The sequence below is a fragment of the Balaenoptera acutorostrata genome, chromosome 4 (assembly GCF_949987535.1).
Source record: "Balaenoptera acutorostrata chromosome 4, mBalAcu1.1, whole genome shotgun sequence".
Classification (NCBI taxonomy): Eukaryota; Metazoa; Chordata; class Mammalia; order Artiodactyla; family Balaenopteridae; genus Balaenoptera; species Balaenoptera acutorostrata.
In genome coordinates, this window is record NC_080067.1 from 101,643,713 (window position 1) to 101,652,150 (window position 8,438).

An 8,438-nucleotide genomic window follows, 5' to 3' on the forward strand; every position below is an offset into this window, starting at 1 on the left:
ATCAGGCAATAGATTGTTCACACTTATCAAACAAAGGTTTACTTTCCAAGAATCTCTCCATCAATCCTATTATATTACAAACTCTGGAGTCCCTCCCATCAAGCCTCTTAGATAGCCTCATCCACCAGAGGGCAGACAGCAGAAACAAGAAGAGCTACAATCCTGCAGCCTGTGAAACAAAAACTACATTCACAGAAAGATAGACAAGATGAAAAGGCAGAGGGCTATGTACCAGATGAAGGACCAAGATAAAACCCCAGAAAAACAACTAAATGAAGTGGAGAAAGGCAACCGTCCAGAAAAAGAAATCAGAATAATGATAGTGAAGATGATCCAGGAACTCGGAAAAAGAACGGAGGCAAAGATCGAGAAGATGCAAGAAATGTGTAACAAAGACCTAGAAGAATTAAAGAACAAACAAACAGAGATGAACAAAACAATAAGTGAAATGAAAACTACACTACAAGGAATAAATAACAGAATAACTGAGGCAGAAGAATGGATAAGTGACCTGGAAGACACGATGGTGGAATTCACTGCCGTGGAACAGAATAAAGAAAAAACAATGAAAAGAAATAAAGACAGCCTAAGAGACCTCTGGGACAACATTAAATGCAACAACATTCACATTATAGGGGTCCCAAAAGGAGGAGAGAGGGAGAAAGGACCAGAGAAAATATTTGAAGAGATTATAGTCAAAAACTTCCCTAACATGGGAAAGGAAATAGCCACCTAAGTCCAGGAAGTGCAGTGAGTCCCATACAGGATAAACCCAAGGAGAAACATGCCGAGACACATAGTAATCAAATTGACAAAAATTAAAGACAAAGAAAATTCTTCAAAGCAGCAAGGGAAAACGAAAAATAACACACAAAGGAACTCCTATGAGGTTAACAGCTGATTTCTCAGCAGAAACTCTACAAGCCAGAAGGGAGTGGCATGATATACTTAAAGTGATGAAAGGGAAGAACCTACAACCAAGATTACTCTACCCGGGAAGGATCTCATTCATTTTCGATGGAGAAATCAAAAACTTTACAGCCAAGCAAAGGCTAAGACAATTCAGCACCACCAAACCAGCTCTACAACAAATGCTAAACGAACTTCTCTAACTGGGAAACACAAGAGAAGAAAAGGATATACAAAAACAAACCCAAAACAATTAAGAAAATGGTCATAGGAACATACATATCGATAATTACCTTAAACATGAATGGAATAAATGCTCCAACCAAAAGACACAGGATTCCTGAATGGATACAAAAACAAGATCCATCTATATGCTATCTATAAGAGACCCACGTCAGACCTAGGGACACATACAGACTGAAAGTGAGGGGATAGAAAAAGATATTCCATGCAAATGGAAATCAAAAGAAAGCTGGAGTAGCTATACTCATATCATTTAAAATAGATTTTAAAATAAAGAATGTTACAAGAGACAAGGAAGGACACTACATAATGATCAAGGGATCAATCCAAGAAGAAGATATAACAATTATAAATATATATGCACCCAACATAGGAGCACCTCAGTATATAAGGCAATTGCTAACAGCTATAAAAGAGGAAATCGACAGTAACACAATAATAGTGGGGGACTTTAACACCTCACTTACACCAATGGACAGATCATCCAAAATAAAAATAAATAATGAAACAGAAGCTTTAAATGACACAATAGACCTGATAGATTTAATTGATATTTATAGGACATTCCATCCAAAAACAGCAGATTACACTTTCTTCTCAAGTGCGCACAGAACATTCTCCAGGATAGATCACATCTTGGGTCACAAATCAAACCTCAGTAAATTTAAGAAAACTGAAATCATATCAAGCATCTTTTCTGACCACAACACTCTGAGATTAGAAATGAATTACAGGGAAAAAAACGTAAAAAATACAAACACATGAAGGCTAAACAATACGTTACTAAACAAACAAGAGATCACTGAAGAAATCTAAGACAAAATCATAAAATACCTAGAGACAAATGACAATGAAAACACGATGATCCAAAACCTATGGGATGCAGCAAAAGCAGTTCTAAGAGGGAAGTTTATAGCAATACAAGCCTACATCAAGAAACAAGAAAAATCTCAAATAAACAATCTAACCTTACACCTAAAGGAACTGGAGAAAGAAGAACAAACAAAACCCAAAGTTAGAAGAAGGAAAGAAATAATAAATATCAGAGCAGAAATAAATGAAACAGAAACAAAGAAAACAACAGCAAAGATCAATAAAGCTAAAAGCTGGTTCTTTGAGAAGATTAAAAAAATTGATAAACCATTAGCCAGACTCATCAAGAAAAAGAGGGAGAGTCCTCAAATCAATACAAGTAGAAATGAAAAAGGAGAAGTTACAACAGACACCACAGAAATACAAAGCATACTAAAAGACTACTACAAGCAACTCTATGCCAATAAAATGGACAACCTGGAAGAAATGGACAAATTCTTAGAAAGGTATACCTTTCCAAGACTGAACGAGGAAGAAATAGAAAATATGAACAGACCAATCAAAAGGAATGGAATTGAAACTGGGATTAAAAATCTTCCAACAAACAAAAGTCCAGGACCAGATGGCTTCACAGGTGAATTCTATCAAACATTTAGAGAAGAGCTAACACCCATCCTTCTCAAACTCTTCCAAAAAATTGCAGAGGAAGGAACACTCCCAAACTCATTGTATAAGGCCACCATCACCCTGATACCAAAACCAGACAAAGAGAGTACAAAAAAAGAAAGTTACAGACCAATATCACTGATGAATATAGATGCAAAAATCCTCAACAAAATACTAGCAAACAGAATCCAACAACACATTAAAAGGATCATACACCATTATCAAGTGTGATTTATCCCAGGGATGCAAGGGTTCTTCAATATATGCAAATCAATCAATGTGATACACCATATTAACAAACTGAAGAAAAAAAAACCATATGATCATCTCAATAGATGCAGAAAAAGCTTTTGACAAAATTCAACACCCATTTATGATAAAAACTCTCCAGAAAGTGGGCATAGAGAGAAACTACCTCAACATAATAAAGGCCATATACGACAAACTCACAGCAAACATCATTCTCAATGGTGAAAAACTGAAAGCATTTCCTCTGGCATCAGAAACAAGACAAGGATGTCCACTCTCACCACTATTATTCAACATAGTTTTGGAAGTCCTAGCCACAGCAATCAGAGAAGAAAAAGAAATAAAAGGATTACAAATTGGAAAAGAAGAAGTAAAACCGTCACTGTTTGCAGATGACATGATACTAGACATAGAGAATCCTAAAGATGCCACCAGAAAACTACTAGAGCTAATCAATGAATTTGGTAAAGTTGCAGGATATAAAATTAATGCACAGAAATCTCTTGCATTCCTATACACTAATGATGAAAAATCTGAAAGAGAAATTATGGAAACACTCCCATTTACCATTGCAACAAAAAGAATAAAATACCTGGGAATAAACCTACCTAGGGAAACAAAAGACCTGTATGCAGAAAACTATAAGATACTGATGAAAGAAATTAAAGATGATAACAACAGATGGAGAGATATACCATGTTCTTGGATTGGAAGAATCAATATTGTGAAAATGACTATACTACCCAAAGCAATCTACAGATTCAATGCAATCCCTATCAAATTACCAATGGCATTTTTTACGGAACTAGAACAAGTCATCTCAAAATTTGTATGGAGACACAAAAGACCCCGAATAGCCAAAGCAGTTTTGAGGGGGAAAAACAGAGCTGGCTGAGTTTTGAGGGGGAAAAACAGAGTTTTGAGGGGGAAAAACAGAGTCTGGAGGAATCAGACTCCCTGACTTTAGACTATACTACAAAGCTACAGTAATTAAGACAATATGGTACTGGCACAAAAACAGAACCATAGATCAATGGAACAAGATAGAAAGCCCAGAGATAAACCCATGCACCTATGGTCAACTAATCTATGACAAAGGAGGCAATGGTATACAATGGAGAAAAGACAGTCTCTTCAATAAGTGGTGCTGGGAAAACTGGAGAGCTACATGTAAAAGAATGAAATTAGGATACTCCCTAACACCATACACAAAAATAAACTCAAAATGGATTCGAGACCTAAATGTAAGACCAGACACTATAAAACTCTTAGAGGAAAACATAGGAAGAAAACTCTTTGACAAAAATCACAGCAAGATCTTTTTTGATCCACCTCCTAGAGTAATGGAAATAAAAACAAAGATAAACAAATAGGACCTAATGAAACTTAAAAGCTTTTGCACAGCAAAGGAAACTATAAACAAGATGAAAAGACAACCCTCAGAATGGAAGAAAATATTTGCAAACAAATCAATGGACAAAGTATTAATCTCCAAAATATATAAACAGCTCATGCAGCTCAATATTAAAGAAACAAACAACCAAATCCAAAAATGGGCACAAGACCTAAATAGACATTTCTCCAAAGAAGACATACAGATGGACAAGAAGCACATGAGAAGCTGCTCAACATCACTAATTATTAGAGAAATGCAAATCAAAACTACAATGAGGTATCACCTCACACCAGTTAGCATGGGCATCATCAAAAAGTCTACAAACAACAAATGCTGGAGAGGGTGTGGAGAAAAGGGAACCCTCTTGCACGGTTGGTGGGAATGTAAATTGATACAGCCACTATGGAGAACAGTATGGAGGTTCCTTAGAAAACTAAAAATAGAATTACCATATGATCTAGCAATCCCACTACTGGGCTTATACCCAGAGAAAACCATAATTCAAAAAGACACATGCACCCCAATGTTCATTGCAGCACTATTTACAATAGCCAGGACACGGAAACAACCTAAATGCCCATCGACAGCCAAATGGATAAAGAAGATGTGGTACATATATACAATGGAATATTGCTTAGCCATAAAAAGGAATGAAATTGAGTCATTTGTTGAGACGTGGATGGATCTAGAGATTGTCATACAGAGTGAAGTAAGTCAGAAAGAGAAAAACAAATAACGTAGAATAACGCATGTATGTGGAACCTAGAAAAATGTTCAGATGAACTGGTTTGCAGAGCAGAAGTTGAGACACAGATGCAGAGAACAAACATATGGACACCAAGCGGGGAAAGTGGTGGCGGGGTGGTCGTGGTGGATGAATTGGGAAATTGGGATTGACATATATACACTAATATGTATAAAATGGATAACTAATAAGATCCTGCTGTATAAAAATATAAATAAAATAAAGTTCAAAAAAAAATTCCCAGGAGCACTTTTTATAGAAATAGAACAACAATTCTAAAATTCATATGGAAGCACAAAGGATACTGAGTGGCTGATACTATCTTGAGAAAGAACAAAGTTGGAGTCATCATGCTTCCTGATTTCAAAATATATTACAAAGCTACAGTAATTAAAAGAACACCGTGCTGTCAAAAAGACATACTGTATGGAACAGAATAGAGAGCATAGAAATAAACCCATGCTTATACAGTCAGCTGATTTTCAATAAGGGTGCCAAAAATACACAATAGGGAAAGATAGTCTCTTCAACAAATGGTGTTAGGAAAACTGGATATTCACATGCAGAAAAGGAAATTAAACCCTTATCTACTTAGAAAAAAAAAATATATATATATACATATATATATATATATATGTATATATATATATATATATATATATATATGAAGGCCAATTAAAGGTAAAAAAAAAAAAAAACCTACACCATACACGAAAATCAACTCAAGATGGGTTAAATTTCAGTAAGACTTGAAATTGTAAAACTTCTAGAAGAAAATGCGAGAAGCTTCATAACATTGGTCTTGGCAATGATTTCATGGATGTGACACCAAAAGCTTAGGCACCAAGAGAAAAAACAAACAAGTGGGATTAAAAAGCTTCTGTAGGGCAATAACAATAACAAAGAACAATCAACAGAGTGAAAAGGTAATCTATGGAATGGGAGAAGATATTTTCATATCATATATCTGATGAGGGATTAATTTCTAAACTATATAAAGAACTCCTACTACTCAATAGTAAAACAAACAAAAAATAAAAAATTAATAACCTTCTAAATGGACAAAGGACTTGAATAGACATTTCTCCAAAGAAGATAAAACAGTATACGAAAAGATGTTCAATGTCACTAATCACCAGGGAAATAGAAATTAAAACCACAATGAGATACCATCTCATACCTGTCAGGATGGCTATTATCAAAAATACAACAAGTGTTGGCAAGGATGTAGAGAAAATGGTACTTGCATGCTATTAGTCAGAATAAAAAAATGGTACAGCCATTATGGCAAACAGTATGGAGGCTTCTCCAAAAATTATAAATAGAACTATCATATGACCCAGCAATCCCAGTTCTGGGTATTTATCCAAAAAAATTGAAATCAGGATCTCAAAGAGATATTAGCACCCCTATGTTCATTACAGCACTATTCATAATAGTCAATATGTGTAAATAACCTAAATGTCCATCAACAGATGAATGAATAAAGAAAATTTGGTATATGAATACAATGGAAAATTATTCAGCCTTAACAAAGAAGGAAGTTCTGCAATATGCAACAACATGGATGAAACTTGAGGATGTTATGCTAAGTGAAGTAAGACAGTAAACAGAAGTGCAAATACTGTATGATTCCACTTGGAGTTATATAAAACAGTCATATTCATAGAAGCAAAGTAGAACAGTGGTTACCAGGATCTGGGGGGAGGGAGAAATAGGGAGTTGCCATTCAATAGGTATAAAGTTTCAGTCATGCAGGATGAATAAGTTCTAGAGATCTTCTGTACAACATTGTGCCTATAATTAACAATATGGTACACTTAAAATTTTGTTAAGAGGGTGTTTTTCAAGTTCGTGTTCTTACTACAATAAAATTAAGTTAAATTAAACTTAATTTAACTTAATTAAAAAAAAAAAAAGAATGAATGGCTCGCCCACCTATGGCACTGTGCTTCAGAGAGATGTCAAAAATACATAGGCGATATCACCCTTGCCCTGTAAAACTTACCATCTATTTATAATAGTAACTTGGACAGTGCTTAAAGGGCACCAGGTATTATTCTAAATATATCAACTCATTTAAAACTCACAACAACTCTATAAAGAGGGTGATATTAAAAACATTTATTAACAAGTAAAACATCATGTCCTGTGAGGACAGATGCTGGGCATAGTGCTAGGGCAGGATCCTGGAGACCCCCCAACAGAGCAAACAAGCCCTTGCAGAACCACTGGGAAGAGCAAAGTTGCACTGAGGCAGTGGGGAGAAAGGGAGGCCTTCAGGGGCTTGAGGCTGCAGCTAATTCCAGTCAGTGTGGAAGCATTTCAGTGTTTTAACAAATGGTACACAGGTAGATATCAGCTGAATATCAGCCCTTGAAATTGGCAATATTATCATCCCCATTTCATAGATGAAGGAATGAGGCCCCAGAGACTTGTCCAAAGTCACAGAGCCAATGAGCAGAGGAGGTAACATTTGAACTTAGGCAGTCTAACACTAGATCATGTTCTCCTGACTGCTATGCTTTACTGCCTCATATTTACAAAGGAAATAAATAGCTTTAAAAACAGTGAATGTTTATCCAGCAACTAATGAATTCCAGGCACTGTGGAAGGCAAGATGTAGAAGGATTCAAACATAAATTAAGTAAAATTTCAGAAAAGGTAATAGCTCCAGCAAGAAGTGCTAAAACTCAGGAAAGACTGTAACTAAGAGATGGAGATTTTTCTTCAATAACCTGAAGGTGAAAATGTACTGTTTGCACATATTATCTGAATAATTGCTCCAATTTTCCATTATGTTGTATCAGAAGACAGTAGTTTGGAAACAGGAACTTGTAAAGTTTCCAGGAACATCCCCAGGGATGCAGCAGCAGTAGTTCCAACTGCACCTTGGCCAATTCTCTTTTCATTTTGGAAGTAGATGATTTGCCATGATTGGCGGCAATTGCTAATGACAACAGGGGAAAACTGAATCGGTCATGCTAGGAACTCTTCTAAATCCATAGTAGAGGAAAGCAGATAAAACACTTTTCCCTCATTTTGTCCAGTCCCTAATCTTTCCCACTGTGGCACTCTTCCTGGTGCTGTCTCCAACCACCTGGCACTGGTCCACTGCAGAGCATGTCCCAGGATTTGTGTTCAAGGCTCTTGTAAACAATGTTCACTAAAATGGATCAGTACCACCATCTGAAAATAAAATGTGGCCATTGCTTTCCATTGCTAGATTAACCTTTTGTTATAGTGAAAATGGCAATTTGGGTTTACCATACCTCCCTTCAAACAATTTTAAGGTGATGACAGACTCAAGGTGCTAATGACACTGACTTTCTTCCAATTAAAAGAGATTAAAAACTACATACGTGATTTCTTTTAGTAGTCCCATGACATCTTCAGTAGAATATCATTATAACCAAA